This window comes from Heloderma suspectum, chromosome 5, assembly GCF_057233095.1.
Source record: "Heloderma suspectum isolate Gila_16-S chromosome 5, 16-S_ref, whole genome shotgun sequence".
NCBI classification, from domain to species: domain Eukaryota; kingdom Metazoa; phylum Chordata; class Lepidosauria; order Squamata; family Helodermatidae; genus Heloderma; species Heloderma suspectum.
Window position 1 is genome coordinate 233,918,409 of NC_139462.1, and position 21,383 is coordinate 233,939,791.

Here is a 21,383-nt window from a genome sequence, read left to right on the forward strand (position 1 = left end):
TATTTTTTAGAAAGAACTTTATATACAAACAGAACAGATCAAGACAAAACACAGAAACAATTCAACAATTCAAAAACAAGGTTGGGCTGGCTGGCTGTGGCTGCAGGCCTCAGCTCGTAGGAGGAGGATGGCTTTCCCACTCCAGGGCCTCCACCCTCCTTCGAAGGTCATCACCTGTGTGTAGAAAGAAAGAGAATAAAGCACAATGGTAATATGCATCTTGCAGGCAGAGTTGTTAGCTCAGGTCAGGTGCCATTCTGTAGTACTACTTACAGGTCCTCCTGAGCATCCGGACGTCTCTTATCAGACGCGTCAGGATCACAAGAGGAGGGGCTTCATCTGTGGAAGAAGGGTGGCCTTCCTCCACAGATGCTGCTCCTCTTGCTGCTGGCTCTTCCTCCTCCTCCTCCTCTTCCTCTTCCTCCTCCTGTCCTATCCCTCTCCGCAGCCCTCAGTGCCTCCTCCACCAGCAAGGCACGATGCGCAGCTGTGGGATGTCACAGTAACAGAATGAATGCCTTTATATATGTGGTGAGTGAACAAAACCACAGTCACTGATTGATCTGTCTATCACCATCCCCACTACCATAAGGACCACTGATTCTGTCCTCCCACCACAAGGTCTAATGATGAGGGGATAATTAGGGAGGCAGATTATACAGTACTGACAGTTTTGGTGTGATGGGGACTGTTGGACTTCTGTAAACATGCACAGGATTGCACTTCTAGTCACCCCACTTCTACATTTGCAATGCCATGGTATCTGTTCATTCTAGTGATGCATTGCATAAATGCCACCTTTTTTCCTAGCGCAAGGAACCCAAGGCGGCTCACATTAGCCTCTTCCTCTCCATTTAATGCCCACAACAACAACACTGAGGTAGGCTGGGGCTTTCTTACTGGGCCAAAGTCACCCAGCGAGCTTCCATGGCTGAGTGGACTATACCCAGATCTCCAAGGTCTCAGATGAACACTTGCTCATGAGTTGACTGGAGTGCCAATGTCTTGGTAGAAAGTGGGGTGGGTGGGGTGCAAAAATTCAGCAATCACTACATGAAGAAGGAAGACGACACCGAGAGGCTGGCCCTGTTGCTGCTGGGCTGGTGCCAGTCCCCCTGTGTGCACTGCAGAGACCGGCAGCAGCAGCATTTCCCTGGAAATGGACAGTGTGTCAGTGTGTAATATGAGTTGTAGTAGCCAGGCCCGCATAATCCTATGCATGTGGTTGTACAGGGAAAAACAATGCAGTTCCCAGCATCCCTTCTTCAACCAGCCAAAGTGGCCGGAAGATGATGGGACCTTTTTCTGTCCAAGTTCAGCAAGCATAGGATTGCAGGCTAAAAATGTCAGGATTTGTTTGTTTCTCCATGAGAGAGACCACAAAGAGATAGCTTCATTTTCGGTACACATCCTTGTCTTCATATTTAGTTGAGCTTGATGATGGGATAACTATAACTTACCAGGCATATACCTCTGCAAAAATGGGGGCCGGCCTGCTTGGACCCACACTCTGCGGATGCGCCAGTAGTAGGCGGGGGGGTTGGACAGTGGTGCCCTCCGCTCGGCAGCAGCAATCCCCTCTCTGACGAAGGACTGCTTGAGCGCCTTTCATTTGGACCTCAATTGTCCAACTGTGCGATAGTGGCCCGCTCGCTCCATCCTCCTCTTTATCTGGGCCCAATAAAGTTCATTGCGGCAGGAGGAGCTGCCAAACAGCACTGCCACCGCCTCGCTGCGCTTAATGTTGCTGAGGAGGGCCTTGGTCTCCTCATGGTCCCACCTCCTGCCACGCACTGGTGCAGCCATTTTGCAATTTGCACACACAAACAAACACACACACCAAGGCAGCCACGTGCACAACCACCACTTAACTACACACACACAGACCAAACCGTACAAAAACACCACAATGCACAACTACACACACACACACAGACCAGACAAAACCACAACAATGAACAAACAACAGGAAATCCAATAATAAGCAAGCACCACCACTAACACACCACCACCACCACGACAGAACTCCGCCCACAAATCCCCATGCGGACGCAAGCGCAAATGCAGACGACATTCAGGAAGTTAGCAGGAAGTTGACGACAGATTTTGCGGAAGCGGAGCTGCAGCCCAGGTTTTTTTTTTATAGTGACTGTGTGAGGCGGTTAGGTTAACAACAAGACCAGTAAACGCGAGGATCATTAAGCACAAATACACAGAAATTAATAAAATCCCTGTCCCTGTCCCTGTCCGAGAAAAGAAGACAGCGGGGGAGTGCACAGAAGGCGGGAAAGTGGGAAACATGTTTCGGGCAGCAACGAAAAATACGTAAATAATTACGAGAATAGTGGAAAAGTTCTGGCCAAGGCAATCCACCTTCCGAGAGTACGGCGGAAGCAACGGGGGGATTCCCCCCTACGGAGGAAATCACAACGTAATATTTACAATTACAATATTTTACAATAACGTTGTCCTTATTTTCGCTGTGGTCTACGTAAAGATTTACGGAGACTACGGGGGTCAAATAAGGGCAACGCAAATAAAGTTGTCCTTATTTTCGCCGTGGTCTCCGTAAAGATTTACGGAGACTACGGGGGTCAAATAAGGGCAACGCAAATAAAGTTGTCCTTATTTTCGCCGTGGTCTCCGTAAAGATTTACGGAGACTACGGGGGTCAAATAAGGGCAACGCAAATAAAGTTGTCCTTATTTTCGCCGTGGTCTACGTAAAGATTTACGGAGACTATGGGGTTCAAATAAGGGCAACGCAAATAAAGTTGTCCTTATTTTCGCCGTGGTCTCCGTAAAGATTTACGGAGACTACGGGGGTCAAATAAGGGCAACGCAAATAAAGTTGTCCTTATTTTCGCCGTGGTCTCCGTAAAGATTTACGGAGACTACGGGGGTCAAATAAGGGCAACGCAAATAAAGTTGTCCTTATTTTCGCCGTGGTCTCCGTAAAGATTTACGGAGACTACGGGGGTCAAATAAGGGCAACGCAAATAAAGTTGTCCTTATTTTCGCCGTGGTCTACGTAAAGATTTACAGAGACTATGGGGTTCAAATAAGGAATGCAAATGGCGGCGCCCCATAGGCGCCGCCATTTGCATACGCGCTTTTTTTTTTCCCAAAGTCACCCGTGATAGGCTACGTAACATAATTTACGTAGCCTATCACGGCCCGTGGTCTGTTTTTTTTTCCCCTTTCATAGTTCGCGGCCTGGCGAGGCGGGAAGCCTCCCCCCCGGCCTGAATTTCGGCCGGGCGAGGCGGGAAGCCTCCCCCCCTTCGCCTGAACTTCGGGGGGAGAAGCGAAGCGCCTCCCCCCCACCATGAAAAAAGCTGCCAGACCGGGTAAGTGACTTTCGTACATCCCTACCAGCACCACATTTCAAAAGCATCTATCTTCCTTCACTCAGCCTTCCTTATGGTCCAGCTCTCGCAGCCATAGGTTACTACGGGGAATACCATTGCTTGAACTATGCGGACCTTTGTTGTCAGTGTGATGTCTCTGCTCTTCACTATTTTATCAAGATTTGTCATTGCCGTCCTCCCAAGAAGTAAACGTCTTCTGATTTCCTGGCTGCAGTCAGCGTCTGCAGTAATCTTTGCGCCTAGAAAGACAAAGTCTGCCACTGCCTCCACGTTTTCTCCCTCTATTTGCCAGTGATCAATCAAGCTGGTTGCCATAATCTTGGTTTTTTTGAGGTTGAACTGCAACCCAGCTTTTGCACTTTCTTCTTTCACCTTCGTCATGAGGTTCCTCAGCTCCTCCTCGCTTTCAGCCATCAAAGTGGTATCATCTGCATATCGGAGATTGTTAATGTTTCTTCCAGCAATTTTAACACCAGCCTTGGCTTCATCAAGCCCAGCACGTCGCATGATGTGCTCTGCGTACAGGTTGAATCGGTAGGGTGAGAGTATACAACCCTGCCGTACTCCTTTCCCAATCTTAAACCAGTCCGTTGTTCCGTGGTCTGTTCTTACCGTTGCTACTTGGTCGTTATACAGATTCCTCAGGAGGCAGACAAGATGACTTGGTATCCCCATCCCACCAAGAACTTGCCACAATTTGTGATGATCCACACAGTCAAAGGCTTTAGAATAGTCAATAAAACAGAAATAGATGTTTTTCTGAAACTCCCTGGCTTTCTCCATCATCCAGCGGATATTGGCAATTTGGTCTCTCATTCCTCTGCCTTTTCTAAACCCAGCTTGTACATCTGGCAATTCTCGTTCCATGAATTTCTAGAGTCTACCTTGCAAGATCTTGAGCATTACCTTACTGCCATGTGAAATAAGTGCCACTGTTCGATAGTTTGAACATTCTTTGGTGCTTCCCTTTTTTGGTATGGCGATATAAGTTGATTTTTTCCAATCTGTTGGCCATTCTTGTGTTTTCCAAATTTGCTGGCATATGGCATGCATCACCTTGACAGCATCATCTTGCAAGATTCTAAACAGTTCAGCTGGGATACCGTCATCTCCTGCTGCCTTGTTATTAGCAATGCTTCTTAAGGCCCATTCAGCCTAACTCTTCAGGATGTCTGGCTCTAGCTCACTGACCACACTGTCAAATCTATCCCGATATTATTATCCTTCCTGTACAGATCTTCCATATATTCTTGCCACCTTTTCTTGATCTCTTCTGCTTCTGTTAGGTCCTTGCCATCTTTGTTTTTGATCATACCCATTTTTGCCTGGAATTTACCTCCGATGATTCTAATTTTCTGGAAGAGGTCTCTTGTCCTTCCTATTCTATTATCTTCTTCCAGTTCCGCGCATTGCTTGTTTAAAAATAATTCCTTATCTCTTCTGGCTAACCTCTGGAATTTTGCATTTAATTGTAAAATAGTTTTACATGTGATGTTTTGGGTTGTTTCACATGACAGCCCAAGGGCTGGTTTGTATCCATGTTTATGGCCATTATAGATGAAACACCATAAACAGGATGTCCACGTCACCTCCTTCTTAGCGGCATCAGTTCACATATTTATTTTGGAGCTGAGCCTTCAAATGATGAATGCATTCCATGCAGAAGATAATTGCAGGATGCTCTGGTATACTAAGGGCACAATCCTATGCATATTTAGACAGAAAAAAAGGCCCTACAGCTTCCAGCATGCCCCAGCTAGCATGGCTGAATGAGACATGCTGGGAGTTGTAGGCCTTTTTCTGTCTAAATAGGGATAGGATTGTGCCTTAAGAAACACTTTAGTTTAGGCTACAAAAGGGGACCAGAATATAAAGCGCGCCCCATTTTACCTCTTGCTGCTCACGATGGCTGATCAAGTAAGGCAAATACATATGTCAGCTGGTCCTCATATTCATATCTACACTATTTGGTTGATATATTTCTCACCTAGGATAGAATGTGAGGGGAAACCCACCCATGTAGAGTCCACCTTCATGTTAAAAGTCCGATCTATTGAAAAGCTGATTTAAGCCTGACAGGTTAAAATGCCTTCGCTGCTCAGGAGAGCAGTGGGGCAGAATCTCAGGCTTGGGAGCCAAATCTGGCCTGCCTGGAGTCCCAGTCCACTGCTCTGGAGTTCCCCAGATGGCCACTCCCCTTCCCCGGGGCGCCGACCATTGGTGGCTTCCTGGCTTTTGTGTGGATCCCCCTCACCCCTCCTAAAAGGTTAAAATGCCTCTCCTAGGACTGAGTTACTGCCAGGAAGGGCTTTACGCTAAAGTATGCGGCCATTTTTGGTATTTTAGTACTTAGTACCTTTACTTTGTACTTTTATTTCATTATGGTCGCAGACCAGCCACTAGGAATACAACATATGAATCAGACTAACAAACACAGCACCAGCTACAAATACAATGCACACATAGAATAACAAATTCAGATAAAAACTAGCTTCAGTGACAGTCTCTGTTAGTATCAGCTACTACTAAGATGAGTTGTAATACGATGTAACCACCTGATTCCTAATAGAACATGCCCGGGCATAGTTTTTGCCACCTTAAAAATAAGTTCCTTAGTAGAGCCTGAAAGAAGAAAGGAGGAGTAGAACTTGTCAGATCTGCCCAGGAATTTTATTAAAATCAGGGCAATATAATGGGAGCACATGTCCTTATAATATAACCAGTATAATAAGACATGCTCCACTGCTTCAACCATGCCCGATGCACAGGGGCGAACACGTTGAGAGTGCGGGATATGTGAGTATCTCCCTCCCAGAAGAGCTGATGGTAAGGCGTGAGAACAAGCCAGGGCAAAGGCTCTGTGATATTTAGGGGGTTCCGAAGCATAGAGTTAATCTGCAGGAGCAAAGCTTTTATTGTGATTCCCAGCTGCTGGAGAGTACTGAGCGGCCCTCGCCCCGTCTCCCTGTGAGGCCACATTGCAGATCCACTGCTTGATTATTTCTTTCGCTCTCGAAAACCCCAGGTGTAGCAAGACTGCAGGGGGAGCCCATACCACAGTAATTCCTGGTGTTTAGCACCACCCCTTTTGTCTCTGGCCCCATCCACCACTGGAATGCAGTCCCCAAGGGAACACCTCTGAAATGGAATTTGGCCGTGGGCCAAAAGAGGTTCAACGTGGGACCTGCCGTAGCTCAGTGGCAGCGCCCCCGCCTCACCTGCAGAAGGCCCCAGGTTGGATCCCGGCATCTCCAGGTAGGGCTAGAAAAACTCTTGCCTGGCTGCGGAGAGCCACTGCCAGTTTGCATCGACAAGACCGGGCTAGATGGGCCCAGGGCCTGACTCAGCACAAGGCAGCTTTCCATGTCGCTTACGCCGGCATTGGGAGACCTTCCGCTGATGTCATATTTCTGGGCAGGAGGGAATGCATTATTTCCCTGTTTTGATGGACTGCATCTAGTTACCCTGTCTCAAACAGGATATTATTGAGTGGGGAAAAGAGCAACGAAATGATCAAGGGACTGGAGCATCTCCCACATGAAGGAAGTTGATAAAGAGTTTTTCGGCTGTGCGGAGGAAGCTAATGAGAGTGGAACAAGATAAAGATCTATAAAATTATGCATGATGCGGAGAAAGTGTAGGGCTGTGCAGGGCCCCCCCCCCAATCTGCCTTGGGGGCCACTTCAGGGGCTTCCGAGGCAGACGCAAATCCCTTCGGGCTGATTCAGGGGGCCCTTGACCCGCTTCAGCCTCCAGAGCCAAAGCAGGATTCAGACATCTGAGTCCTGCTTCCCCCCACCCCAATGCGCCACCCAGCCCCCAGCTCCTTACGTGCTGGCAGCTGTCTTGTTCTGGGGGGGGGGGTGGGCATTTTTTAAATGTATTTCCAGAAATAGATCCTGCACAACTTGGTGGTTCTGCTGGACTCAGCACAATCTAGGGAAGTGCTGGTGGAGGATCTATTTCCAGAAATACAGGGAGTCGCCATTTTAAAAATGGCTCCCACACCCAGAACAACAAGATGGCAGCTGGCGTGCATCCAGAGGACCCAGGTAAGGAGCTGGGGGCTGGGTGGCAGCAGCAGCAACTGGGCTGGGTTTTCAGATCATTCACTCTATTGCAGCAGGGAGAGGCAGAGGTGTGAGGGGAGGCTCACTCTCTCCCTGGACTCGAGGGGACTGGTGATTTTAGAAAAAATGCCCCAATTAAGTTCCCAGATTTCAGAAAGAAGACCACAGCTCTGCTCAGTCATAAAACCCAGCATCTTTTCCCCATTCAGAATATTACAGTAGCGCTGTTTCAAGTATTCACAATATTGCAGCAGCTCTCTTTTAACCTTTTACAATATCCCAGTGCTGGATGAGAGGGGAGTAAATGACAGGTGCTCAATTCAGTGCTTCCATTAAATTTCCCTGAGCAGGGGGGCATGGACAGGGGCAGGGAACAAGCCTCTCTCATTCTTTGAGCAGCATTATGGGGTTGATGATGTTCAGTTCAACTGGCGGGACTCTGCCCATGCAACACCAAAATAAGGCAGGTTTAACTGCAGTTCAACCTGTGAAAGCAGGTTGTTAGGTTGTGTATACTCTGCTTTCCTTGCTTCGTGTGCCCCTGAGGGACCAAAGCCAATTTCATGAAAATTCGGATAAAAGTGGAAAGCGCTTCTCATTCCATTTCCATGTAGATGTGGCCCTGGATGGGGGATGAGCACTGAGAGATGAGATACAATGCTGAGGCACCCCAAGGCCAATAGTGGAATAGGACTCCCCAAGCACAACCTTCTGGGTCATGCAAACAAATAAGAATATCAGATGATTCCTGCTGCATCAGACCAAAGGTCCACCTTGCCCAGCATCCTGTTTGCCACAGTGGCCTCCAGAAAGCGGAGCAGTGAAAGATTCCAGGCAAACAAAAGGAAGGAGTGCTTCTTCCCACAGCCATCATTAATTTCTGGAATTGTTGCCACAAGATGTGGTGATGGCCACTGGCTTAAATGGCTTTGGAAAAGGCTTAGAGAAATTCAGGGACGGGGACAAGTCTATCTGTGGCTGTTAGCTAAGTGGAATCTTGGTGCTCAGAGGCCCAGTGCCTCTGGATACCAGTTGCTGGGGGGCCACAAGCAGCCATGAGGGCTATTGCCTTCATGACCTGCTTCTGGGCTTCTTGGGGGAAGGAAATCAGCGGTTTCTCTTGGCAACCTTTAAAAGAACCAAAAATATCAGAAACTTTCTGATAAGGGGCCGATCTACATTGCACCCGCCATCATAATGAATTTGGTGTCCTGTCAGGTTAAACGCTCTCACATTAAAACGTGATTATCCACACTCACCCATTTTCCCCGGTGCAGTGCTTCATCGAATGCATGAGCTCAGTTCACACTTGAGCGCTGTGCTGTTTTCCTGCTCTTAAAGATGGAGGCTCTCATTGGAGGATCAGAAACTCTTCCTGTTTCTGCTGTTTCCACGCCCACCACGCTCACAGCTCTTGACGGCCCCATGTCATCTTCCAGCTACTGACCGCATAGCTTCCTCAGCATTCAATGCTTCCTCAGCAACAAGCAAAGAGCTGGAAATCCCTTCAAATGAGACTAAGTTTTACCCCCTCCTATCCCCCGCTTCGGATTTTTTTTTTAAAAAAATAAGGTGTTATCTTCAAAGAATCGTGGCTTCTCCATGATGTTTTTTTTTTTTTAATTCAGGCATGATCTTCGAAGATTCAAAAATTCGAAGATTTGGAGCTTCAAATCTTCAAATTTTTGAATCTTCGGAAGATTTGTAGGGATGTACGAAAGTCATTTACCTTTCCGCGGATTATGTTGATGGTGGGGGGGAGGCGTTCCGTCCCTCACCCCAGAATCCTCGACGGGGGGGCAGGTGATCCGTTCCTCCCCCCTGGAATCCTCCATGGCCGGCTGTGCTCCGCGGCAGCTCTGTGGAGCAGCCGGCCAGGCCCAGGCCAGAGCCATCTGCAGCCGGATTTCCAGCCACGGAGGGCTCTGGGAAGAAAAAGGAAAAAAATGCCTACGCAAATGGCGGCGTCTACGGCCACCGCCATTTGTGTTCCTTATTTTTGGCCGTCTTAATCTACGTAAATATTTATGTAGACTATGACGGCAAAAATAAAGGGGAACGCAAATAGCGTAGCGGGCACTATTTGCATCCCTTTTTGATTCACCATTTTAGCCTACGTAAATATTTACGTAGATTAAGACAACCAAAAATACGTAAATATTTACGTAGGCTAAAACGGCGAATCAAAAGGGACGCAAATAGCACCCTCTATGCTATTTGCATTCCCCTTTATTTTTGCTGTCATATACGTAAATATTTACGTAGACTAAGACGGCCAAAAATAAGGAACGCAAATGCATTTGTGTATGCGTATGCGTTGTTTTGTTTTTGTTTTTTACCCAGCCATGATAGGCTATGTAAATCTTTATGCAGCCTATCAAGTCTTGGAAAAATAAAAAAAAAACCCGACAAGACTGCAAATCACGGCGGTGGCAGCCGGTCGGAAGACCAGCCACCGCCACTGCCAAAGTCACCGCTGGAGCCGCCGCTGCCCGGAACATCCACCCCAGGTAAGTCTCATCTCGGGGGGGATCCACGGGGAGGCGGGGGGGTGACAGGCCGTTCCGCCATGGAGTTCGGGGGGCCGAATGCACTGGCATTCGGCCTTACCAAGATCCGGGGTGGAATTCTCTGACATCCCTAAAAATTTGAAGCTTCAAAACTTTGAATCTTCGAAGATCATGCCTGAATTAGAAAAACAAAAATCACGGAGAAGCCATGATTCTTCAAAGATAACACCTTAATTTTAAAAAAAATCCGAAGCGGGGAATAGGAGGGGGTAAAACTTAGTCTCATTTGAAGGGATAGAACAACCCCCTGCCCAGTGCAGGAAACCTGATTCCCAGGTAGGGATGGACAAAAGTCCCTTACCTAGTCCCGCAGCTTTTTTCAGGGGGGTGAGGTGCTCCGGTTCTCCCCCCAAAATTCTTGGCGGGTGAGGAGGTGCCCCGCCCCTCCCGACTGAAATTCTGGCCGGGGGGGGAGCACCCCGTCTCCCCGGCCGCGAAAGAAAAAAGTAAAGTGTAAAAAAAAAAAAAACATGATAGGCTATGTAAAGATTTACGTAGCCTATCACGGCTAGATTTTCAAAGTCAGCCGTGATAGGCTACGTAAATCTTTACGTAGCCTATCACGGCTGACTGAAAAGAAAAAAAAAAGTGTGTATGCAAATGGCGGCCCCCATGGGGCCGCCATTTGTGTTCCTTATTTGGGCACGGGTAGTCTATGTAAAGATTTACGTAGACTACGGTGAAAATAAGGGTAACGCTTTTTTTTTTCAAAGTCATCCGTGATAGGCTACTTGACAATTTACATAGCCTACCATGGCTGACTTTGAAAATCTAGCTTTGATAGGCTACGTAAATCTTTACGTAGCCTATCACTTTTTTTTTTTACTTTACTTGGAAATGGCGGCGGCGGCGGTCGGTCGGAACCGCTGCCGGGACCCGCCGCCGCGAGGGACATTAGCACAAGGTAAGTCCCATCCCGGGGGAGGCGGGGGGTGTCGGAGAATTTCCCCACCAATTTCGGGGGGCCGAATGCGTTGGCATTCGGCCTCCCGGAGATTCGTGGAGAAATTCTCCGACATCCCTATTCCCAGGTGGTTGCCCATCCAACTACTGACCGGGGACAACCCTGCTTAGCTTCTGAGATCAGACAAGCGTGCACACATCCAGCCCTTTGCTTGTTGCTGAGGAAACACTGAGTGCTGAGGAAGCTATGCGATCAGTAGCCGGAAGATGACATGGGGCCGCCGAGAGCTGTGATTGGACAGGAGGGAAAAACAAACACCGCCATATATGGACAGGCAGAGGACAGGACTATGACCAGATATGGTAGCGAAGGCGGAAAATCAGAGCACATTAAGGAGAAATACTGGGATATGAGGGTATTGAAAGCTGGAGCACGGAAGCGGGAAATTCTGGTTCCAATTCGAGGCGGATACTGTGTAGTGTGAAAGACGGGCGGTGAAACCTCATTGGAAGTGAAAAAACCCGTAAGTGTAGATCGGCCCAAGGAGTGAAGTCAAAAAACACCACAGAGGTTCAGTCGATGTCCTGCCAGGTGCTTCCATGCCTCAGGGCCACCACCCACATGGACACGGCAGCTACTGCAAGCACACCTCCGGAATTACAGGATTTGAAAATCCCTCCAATCGACAGGCCTACAATTTGAAGCATTTCGCTACCTGCCATGGTGCCTTTGTAGTTGACGCTGTCCAGTGTAAATGCCCTAAAGCTTTATGTGGGAAAAACAGTAAGACCTTTAAAAAGATGGATGGGGGAGCACCCGAGTAACATTAAGAACAACAGACCAGGTGCCCCACTTGTAAACCGCTATGCAGAACAACAGCATTCTCCTACAGATCTAAAATTTTGGGCACTGGATAAGCTTGACATCAAGGTCAGGAGGAGAAATATCTGTTGAGGAGAATCGCTGAGTGGATTTTGGGACTGAATACTCTTTCTCCATGTGGTCTGAGTGAAGACCTTGAATTTGTACCCCTCCTATGACGGGTGGGTGACTTACATGCACTCCCTTACAGCACTGTGCAACTTTGAGACTTTGGCCAGATTACATCCATGTGGAAACACCTGACAGAGTAAGAAAAAAATGGACTAAAAGCATATAAGATAAGATTCAAGAAATATTTTTCCAGTCGCCAGTAGGAGACAATCCTTTGCCAAAAAAATTCTGCTGATTTTTTTCTCTAGTAAGTATGTACTTACATACTATTAAAGGCAAAACTGAAGTACTTTGGCCACATAATGAGAAGACAGGATACCCTGGAGAAGATGCTGATGCTAGGGAAAGTGAAAGGCCAAAGGAAGAGGGGCCGACCAAGGGCAAGGTGGATGGATGATATTCTGGAGGTGACGGACTCGACCTTGGGGGAGCTGGGGGTGGCTACGGCCGACAGGAAGCTCTGGCGTGGGCTGGTCCGTGAAGTCACAAAGAGTCGGAAGCGACTGACCGAATAAACAAGTATGTACTTATATGTTATTTTTAGCAATAAAGTAGTTTTGTATGGTTTTTAAAAAAAAATGTTATGTATGTATTAGCCCCTGTGGCAATTTGCATTACAGTACTGTTTTAACTATGTGTTGTCTTATCTGTAAATTTTATGATCATTTATGTTACAGGCCCCTGAAGAAGTCCTAAAATAGGCGGGGGGGGGGGCATGTTGGGCTTCTCACAATAAACTCAGTCTTGCATCCTGAGACCTTGTTTCTCTTCTTTGTGATCTACTTTGGATGGTCACCTCCTTCTGTTTCCTCGGTCACTTGCCACACGTCTGCTGGTCCCTTTGCCCAAGGCGCGTTGTGGTTTGACAGGGGGCTGGCATCATGGTTGAAACAATGATCTCCCAGCTTTTGTGTGTTCAGTTCAACCATAACTCATGAATCACCATAGCCTTTGCCACTGATAAGTATCTTTGCTACACAGTTTGCCTCCCCTTGCCTCTATAATTGGCCAGGAAGGACAGAGAACAAAGATATAAGTGGTAGGCAATATCACATTTTTATTTGGGCACATGGATAGCTGCTTGGTGAAATGAGTATTTTGGTTTATTGGCATGCTGTAACCAGAATGTTACATTTCCCTCTCTCTCAGTCTTGTTGTTTGGACGTATAGTATGTTGGCTACATTCAGCAGTTGCTGTATAAGTTTATACCTTTGTTTATTGACAAGTGTGAAGAATGCCCCTTTTTAATACAAGTGCTTCTAAGCATGTACAGTGTCTTCATTCAAATGTAAAACTGGACATTGCTATGTATATCTTTTAAAAAAAATGGCAGGATACATGATAACATGGATGTTCATATATTTAAAATATATATTATCATATTCGCCAAGCTGTTGGTTTTTACTCTCACATTTAGCAGTTGTGAAACATGGAATGCGGGGGGGGGGGGAGAAATGCTCTCTGTCTGCCTCACAATGCACATTACCAACTTAAATGGGAGCCCCTGAAAAAAAAACATTCTGCCCAGGGTCTAACAAGGCCCAGCTGCGCCGACTGTGACACACCCATTTATTAGGGTAGGAGCTGCGCTTTCATGGGCTGCAGCCTGCTGTGCTGTTTTTGCTGCGACAGACTAACACAGCTGCTCTCCCTCTGGAAATTGCGGCTTGTCTTACTGCATCACAGCAGAGCTAGCCCGGCTTGCCACCGGAGGAGGACGCTCTCCAGATATAACACCTGACAGTGCCTTGGAAGAGTTAGGTCTGCCTCCTGCAGCAATGTCCACGGTATGAAATCTATTCAGTAGACGGCCTTCTCTGCGTGCACAGGTGTGTGCGTGTATCAGGTCCCCAGCTGTGCACACTCTTTCTCCTACAGCTGCAGCAAAGTTTAAGAGAAGGAAACAAAAACCTCCTTACCCTGTTGGTGCTGCCAATTGTGTTCAGTGAACGAGGCTGGATTTGCAGGTCCTCTGTAGTCTCTCTCTTTTCCAGACTGTGAACTGCACTGGAATGAAGGCATAGATACAGTGGTAGTTTCAGTTTTAAGGGCAGTCATGTGCCGTCCATAAAATGGTGCCTCCCTGTCTCTTCACTGCACTGTACAAAGGCCGGAGCAGCTGTGTGCAACTTTGCAGAGCAGTGTAGTCCAAGCCCCACGTTGAAGGCTGCTCTGAACGTTTTGTCATTCCTAAAGCTAAGAAAGCAACAGCCCAGGTAAGTAACGGCGGCTTGTCCTTTATATTTTTGCAGTGTTTCAAAAAGCTGGAGCCCAACCCCCACCCACCCCAATCCATCTAACAATGGAAGGATCTGTTTTCATTTAATTGCGCTGAAACGGAGCAAGTATTTAGTGGGCATCCTGCTTCCTTCCCGCCACCCCCCTTCCTTTGGACAGTGCAAAGTTCCAAGTAATGTTTTGCGAAGGTTGTTTCCTTCAAAGGTCAGAGTGTGGGGCTTCCTGTTGTGTCTTTGTGAAAATCTAATCTACTTCTAAGTTATGCAGCGCTACTAAGAGGCAGTGCTGCTCACCGCGGCTCTGGTGCCATAGGCGACAAGTAAAATTACCGTGGACTTTTCACGCCACTGGAGAGTATCGCACTTTTTCTGTGTGTGCATCTATGTTCCATCGACACCTGTGCGCTGCAGGTCTGACATAGCTACTGTGGGTGGAAAGGGGGGAGGTCTGACTCGCCTAAGTAGCCATCAACATTTTTTTTTTCAAAGAGATACCTAAAAAAATAAAACCAGATATTTAATTAGTGCAAAACTGCTTATTTGTTTAAGTGTGATTGCCTGATTGCGGTCAAGTTCCAGAGCAGGTCCAGATTGGGCCAAGCCACCCAAAGTTGTTTGGAATCGACCCAAAGTGCTCCGGGCTGCTTTGGCCCAATCCAGGCAGCTGCCCACCAGCTGCGCAAGCCCCCTCCTCCTTACCTGGACCTGCCTGTAATGTTGCATAGATGGTCCCTTTACAGCCGCAACCGATGCAAGACTGAGGGGAGATAGGATAGCGCTCTTCAGGGCCTTGAAAGGCTGTCGCAGAGAGGAAGGCCAGGATCGCTTCTCGATCATCCCAGAGTGCAGGACACGGAATCATGGGCTCAAGTGACAGGCAGCCAGATTCCGGCCGAACAACAGGAAAAACTTCCTGACTGTTAGGGCAATACAACAATGGAACTAGGGAAGTATGAAAGTCACTTACCTTTTCGCGGATTGTGTTCAGGGGGGGCTCCGTCCCTCCCCCCGGAATCCTCGACGGCGGGGGAGGCGATCTAGTCCTCCCCCCCAGCATCCTTGACGGCCGGCTGTGCTCCACGGCGGCTCTGCGGAGCAGCCAGCCAGGCCAGGGACGTCCGCAGCCAGATTTCCGGCTGCGCATTGGCTGGTGCAGATGCAAATGGCGGCCGCCGTAGTGGCCCCCATTTGCGTCCAGCCAGGGAGCCTTGATAGGCTACGTAAGTCTTTACGTAGCCTATCACGTCTGGGTAAAAAAAAAAAAATGGTGTACGCAAATGGCAGCGGCTACGGCGGCCGCCATTTGCGTTCCTTATTTTTCGCCGTAAATATTTACGTAGACTATTACGGCGAAAAAAAAGGGGAACGCAAATACAGTAGTGGGCGCTATTTGCATTCCTTTTTTATTCGCCATTTTAGCCTATGTAAATATTTACGTAGACTAAAACGGCGAAAAATAAGGAACGCAAATGGCGGCCGCTGTAGCCGCCGCCATTTGCGTACGCTATTTGTGTGTGTTTTTTTTAATTGGCTTGCAGTGATAGGCTACGTAAAGACTTACATAGCCCATCACGGCAAAGACCAGAATGCAAATGGCAGCCGCGGCAGCCGGTCGAAAGACCAGCCGCCACAGCCGCCGCTGGAGCTGCTGCTGTCTGGAACATCCGCCCCAGGTAAATCTCGTCCCAGGGGGAATCCGGGAGGGGGGGGTGGCAGGCGATTCCACCTCAGATTTTGGGGGGCCGAATGCCAGTGCATTCGGCCTCACTGAAATCCATGGTGGAATTCTCCACCATCTCTAAATGGAACCAATTACCTAGAGATGTGGTGACTCTACCACACTGGAGGCATTCAAGATGATGCTGCATAACCTTCTGTCAGGGATGCTTTGACTTGGACTCCTGCATTGAGCAGGGGGTTGGATCTGATGGTCTTATAGGCCCCTTCCACCTAGGGATGTATGGAAGGTACTTACCTTTCCGTGGATTACGCTGATGCTGGGGGGGGAGGCGTTCCGTCCCTCCCCCCGGAATCCTGGCTGGGGGGGGAGGCGCTCCGTTCCTACCCCCCGGAATCCTGGCCGGCTGGCTCCGCTCCGCAGGGATTCTGCGGAGCCACCGGCCAGCTCCACCAGCAGCCGGACATCCGGCCACTGGCTAGCAGGGACACAAATGGTGGCAGCCGTAGCCGCCGCCGTTTGCGTCCCTGCAGTCAGCCGTGATAGGCTACATAAACGTTTACGTAGCCTATCACAGCTGATTTAAAAAAAAAAAAAAACGCGTGTACGCGGGTGTCTTTTTTTTCTTACCCAGAGCTAGGGATATACGAAAGTCACTTACCTGGTCTCGCAGCTTGCTTCGCGGTGGGGGGAAGGTGCTTCGGTTCTCCCCCCGAAGTTCAGGCCGGTGGGGGAGGCGCCCCGCCTCACCCAGCCGAAATTCAGGCCGGGGAGAAGCGCCCCGTCTCCCCGGCCGCGAACTACGAAAGTAAAAAACAAACAAACCCCATGATAGGATACGTAACGATTTACGCAGCCTATCACAGCTAGATTTGCAAAGTCAGCCGTGATAGGCTACGTTAATCGTTACGTAGCCTATCACAGGTGACTTTGAAAAAAAAAAACGCGTACACAAATGGTGGCCCCCATGGGGTGCCGCCATTTGCGTTCCTTATTTGGTCCCTGTAGTCTACGTAAAGATTTATGTAGACTACGGCGAAAATAAGGGCAACGCTGTTGCATGCTGGTAACGTCTGCAGGTCAGAAAAGAGGACAAGGAGAGCAGATCCCGCAGCTGAAGTCAGTGGCCCAGTGAATGGAACATGGGGCAAACGCAAAGCCTTGAAATGCCTCCTGGTCCCAGAGTGACATTGTGACTGGCCACACCTCCCTCCATGGAAGGTGAAGGGCCCCCTTTTTCCAAGCACAAGACACAGCACTCCTTGTCAAAACCAATGTGGCCTCCTCCAGGTGTGTGGGCCAGGGCACGGGCCCTCCCTGACCACTCTCCGTAGAACGGGGTCTCCTCTAGCTCCCATCGGTAGGTGTGCAGGATCCCACTGTTCAAATGCTGCTCTTTCTGAGGCGACACCGCTCCAGGGCCCTGGACTGCTTCTGGAGGCCAGGCACTTGCAGCCAAAGTACAGGAGAAGCCACCACCCGGGGAAGAGGGCATGCCTGCTGCTGCTGCTGCTTGCTGCTGCTGCCGCCACCGCCACCACTGCCACTGCTCTCCCTGTGGACTCCTGCCGGGCAGATTGCCAGTCCCTGCAGGACCAGGCCCCCAGGTACTGAGCCAGCTATGCTGACCACCTCCACCTGTCCCTTCCCTGAAGGGCTATATAAGCTGGCTGGCTGAGGTGGCCTGGGAAAGCCAGGATCTGCAGGAGAAGCCACCACCCAGGGAAAAGGGCGTGCCTCCTGCTCCCGCCACCGCTCTCCCTGTGGACTCCTGCCTGGCAGGATTTGTGAGTAGGGGTGTATGAACCCCACTTACCTGGGTCCACTGGGGGGTCCGCGGGGGGGGAGGCAATCCAGTCCTCCCCCCAGAATCCTCTCCGGCCGGCTTCGCTCCACAGCAAGTCCGTGGAGCCGCCAGCTGGGGCCTCCCGCTGCTGGACTTCTGGCTGCGGCCGGTCTGCATCCAAAAATGGCGTCCAGCATAGCAGACGCCATTTGCGTCCCTGCACTTTACCGTGATAGGCTATGTAAATCTTTACATAGCCTATCATGGTAAATTGCATAGTCTATCATGGTAAATTGTAAATTGTAGTGGACGCCATTTGCGTCTCTGCTCTTTACTGTGATAGGCTACGTAAAGATTTATGTAGCCTATCACAGTAAAGAGCGGGGGCGCAAATGGCGTAGCGGACACCATTTGTGTCTGCAATCCAGCGATACGGCCACGGCAGCCGTATCACTGGGTCACCGGCGGCAGGGAGGATCCCCCGGCAAGGACTTTGCTCTACAAGACAAGGCAGGAGATCTGATCCTCACGGACTTCGGGGTCATTGGGGTCCGTGGAGGATTTCTCCAACATCCCTATTTGTGAGGGGAATGTATTGTTTTGACTTTTGTTTAACTGTTGGTCGGGGGTGGGTTTTGGGGGATTCTGTTGTGTTCTTAGGGGTGGGTAGCCTGCCGGATAGGCGGGAGCGAGGGGGCCTGTGTCCACCTGACGGAGGCACTGGGGGGAGCATTGGGGGCCAGACTATGCAGAGGCTGGGTTGCAGGCACTGGCAGAGCGCTAGGGGCAGCCATGCCAAGTAAGGTGAACGAGGGAGAGATGTGTAATACCTGTCCCCTGTTCTGGGCCTGCCCAGAACCAAAGGATGGCTGGGGGAGGCATGACAGCACCTTCTGGCCTTCGTCTGCTGCTCTGCAATGCCAGGTCTGTTACCCAGAAAACATCTGTCATCCATGACATGATCCGGGATGAGGTGCAGGCCTGGCATGTATTACAGAGACCTGGCTGGCTGAGGCCACTGCTCCAACTCTTGTGGCCATGTGCACAGCTAAGGGCTGGGGATCGGGGAGTGGGAGTGGCTGTTATCTGCCGAGAGTCCTTGGTCTTCACCAGACCCCCTCTCCAGGAGACCAAGGTTGCTGAGTGCATGTACTGGAGGTTGGGCCCGAAGGGCAGTCTGGGGATTCTGCTCGTGTACCATCCACCCCGCTGCATGACTGACTCCCTGGCCGAGGTGCTTGAGGTGGCCTCTGATGTGCGTGTACAGTCCCCTAACTTATTGGTGTTGGGGGACTTCAACGTACATTCGGAGGCAATCCTCACAGGGTGTCAGGGTGGACACTGAGCCCATAGAATCCCAGAGTAGTTCTGATTCTGCAGAAGAGCAGTCGCTCCTGGGAGAGGAGCACGCTCCTGTTTCCCAGGGCCCACAGCTGATGGAGATTCCTCCCACCAGCATTCCTAGATTAGAAAGCAGTCCAGGGAGTGACCGAGCACAGATAGCAGACTTGGTGGATGCGCGATGCAGACGCAGAGAGCAGCGCCAGATGGAGGGCGCGGAAAGGAGGCGCAGTGCCCGGTTGGCGCGCAAACAAAGGCTGCGCCCAGAGGCTCCAAGGGAAAAGGGGAGGGACTCTCCCTAGTCCTTAAGTTCAGGAGTCTGCCAGTAATTCCCTTTCAAACGGGGACCAACAGTTTCAACTTAGGGCATAGGTACTCTGCTGCTCAGATCTAGTTGCTACCTGTAGAGTTGTTAAGTTGTAAAAGAAGAATAAAGCTTTGAAAGGAATCCCTTTGTCTGTGTCTGGACTTGGCTACTGGATGAGACTGAGAGAGGCCTCCAAGGAGCCCTTGACACGGAGGCACCTCGGGACTTCATGGAGACCATGGCTTCCTGGGAGCCGCACCCTATTCCAACTGAGCCCACCCATGTAGCCGGTCATGCACTAGACCTTGTGTTTTTTTCTGGAGAAGCGGGGAGTGATCTGGAAGTCGAGGGTATATCCACCACCCCCTTGTCATGGTCAGATCACTGTCTGGTGATGTTGGACTTCTTGGTTCCACAGCCTCTCCGCAGGGGTGGAGGACCCATTAAAATGATCCGTCCCAGGCGTCTTACAGATCCGAATGGATTCCTGAACTTGGGGATTCTCTGGAGCATGCAAACGGCCACTCGGTCGAGACCCTGGTGGGTGGGCGGAATGCCGCAATCACTGGGGCATTAGAGCGGGTGGCCCCGAAACGCCCTCTCCCCCTGAACAGGGCTCGGACTGAACCATGGTTCAATCCGCGGTTACGAGCTCTGAAACAGGAGGTGAGACGGCTAGTGCGCCGGTGGCGGAAGTCTCGCTCCAAAGACGATCAGACACGGGCTAGAGCTGTATCTTCAGCCTATCACGTGGTGGTGAAGGCAGCAAAAAAGGAATATTATGCTGCCTCCATCGCGTCTGCAGAGTGCTGTCCCAGGAGGCTGTTCCAAGTGGTTCGGAGCCTGGTCGGTCCTGTGGCTCCAGAACCACTGGAGCATTCTAAGGCCTCCTGTGAGGCCTTGGCAAGGCACTTTGCAGATAAAATTGATCAGATTAGGTGTGTTACTCTGCACGCTGTGGATACAGTTAGTGAGCAAGAGGCGGCCTGTGGCAAACCGGTTTTGTGGGATCAGTTCCAGCTTCTTCCTTCTGATGAAGCGGACAAGGTGCTTTCATCTGTAAGGCCGACCACCTGCTTACTTGATCCTTGCCCATCTTGGCTCATTATGGGCTGCAGAGAGAGACTGGGTGTGGGGATCAGGGCGGTGGTGAACACCTCCCTTGAGGAGGGAGTCATGCCATCAGCCCTCAAGGAGGCAGTGATAAGACCACTCTTAAGCCCTCCTTGGATCCCCAAGTCCTGAACAACTTTCACCCAGTCTCGAATCTGCCATTTTGGGGCAAGGTGATTGAGCGGGTGGTGGCGATGCAGTTGAAGGCACACTTGGAAGAAGCCGATGATCTAGATCCATTTCAATCAGGCTTCAGGCTGGGGCATGGGTAGGGATGGCAGAGAATTTCTCCACGAATCTTCGGGAGGCCGAGCGCCGAGGCATTCAGCCGCCCGAAAGTGTTGGGGAAATTCTCCGCCGGCCCCCCGCTCCCCCCCCCCAGGATGGGACTTACCTTCAGCAAATGTCCCTCTCGGCGGCGGGTCCCAGCGGCGGTTCGGCGGCGGTTCGGCAGGGGCGGGGGCGGCGGCCGGTCTTCCGACCGGCTGCCGCTGCCGCCATTACAAAATAAAAAAGTTAAAAACACACACACACACACCCGTGATAGGCTACGTGACGATTTACGTAGCCTATCACGGCTAGATTTCCAAAGTCAGCCGTGATAGGCTACGTAAATCGTCACGTAGCCTATCACGGGTGACTTTGGGGGGGGGGAAGCGCGTACGCAAATGGCGGCGGCCCATGGGCGCCACCATTTGCGTTCCTTATTTTGGCACATCTAGTCTATGTAAAGATTTACATAGACTACGGCAAAAATAAGGGCAATGCAAATAGCCTGAAATAGCCTGAATTTCGGCCGGGCGAGGCATGACGCCTCCCCACCTCGCCTGAACTTCGGGGGGAGAAGCGAAGCGCCTCCCCCCCCACCACGAATCACCCCTGCGAAAAGGTAAGTGACTTTCGTACATCCCTAGGAATGGGACAGAAACAGCCATGGTCGCCTTGGTGGATGATATGTGGAGGGCTCTGGATAGGGGCGAATGCTCCTTCCTTGTTCTCCTTGACTTCTCTGC

The 21,383-nt window shown here is 50.2% G+C and overlaps 1 protein-coding gene and 1 long non-coding RNA gene across 4 annotated transcripts in view; one reads left to right on the top strand and one right to left on the bottom strand.

The window, feature by feature from the left end:
- On the bottom strand, positions 1-13,922 carry LOC146345371 (uncharacterized). The gene is made up of 3 exons (XR_014792545.1): positions 13,828-13,922; positions 274-487; positions 1-174 (listed from the first exon to the last, which is right to left on the bottom strand). It is a non-coding gene; the product is annotated as an uncharacterized LOC146345371 (long non-coding RNA).
- LOC146345372 (GTPase IMAP family member 2-like) overlaps positions 10,731-21,383 on the top strand; it is a 27,022-nt gene continuing 16,369 nt past the window's right edge. Inside the window, exon 1 of one of the 3 annotated variants that reach the window (XM_084860113.1) lies at positions 10,731-14,124. The gene's annotated coding sequence lies outside the window, so the exon portion shown is untranslated. The remainder of the gene's footprint in view (positions 14,125-21,383) is intronic. The other 2 variants (XM_084860114.1, XM_084860111.1) reach the window with 2 other exon arrangements.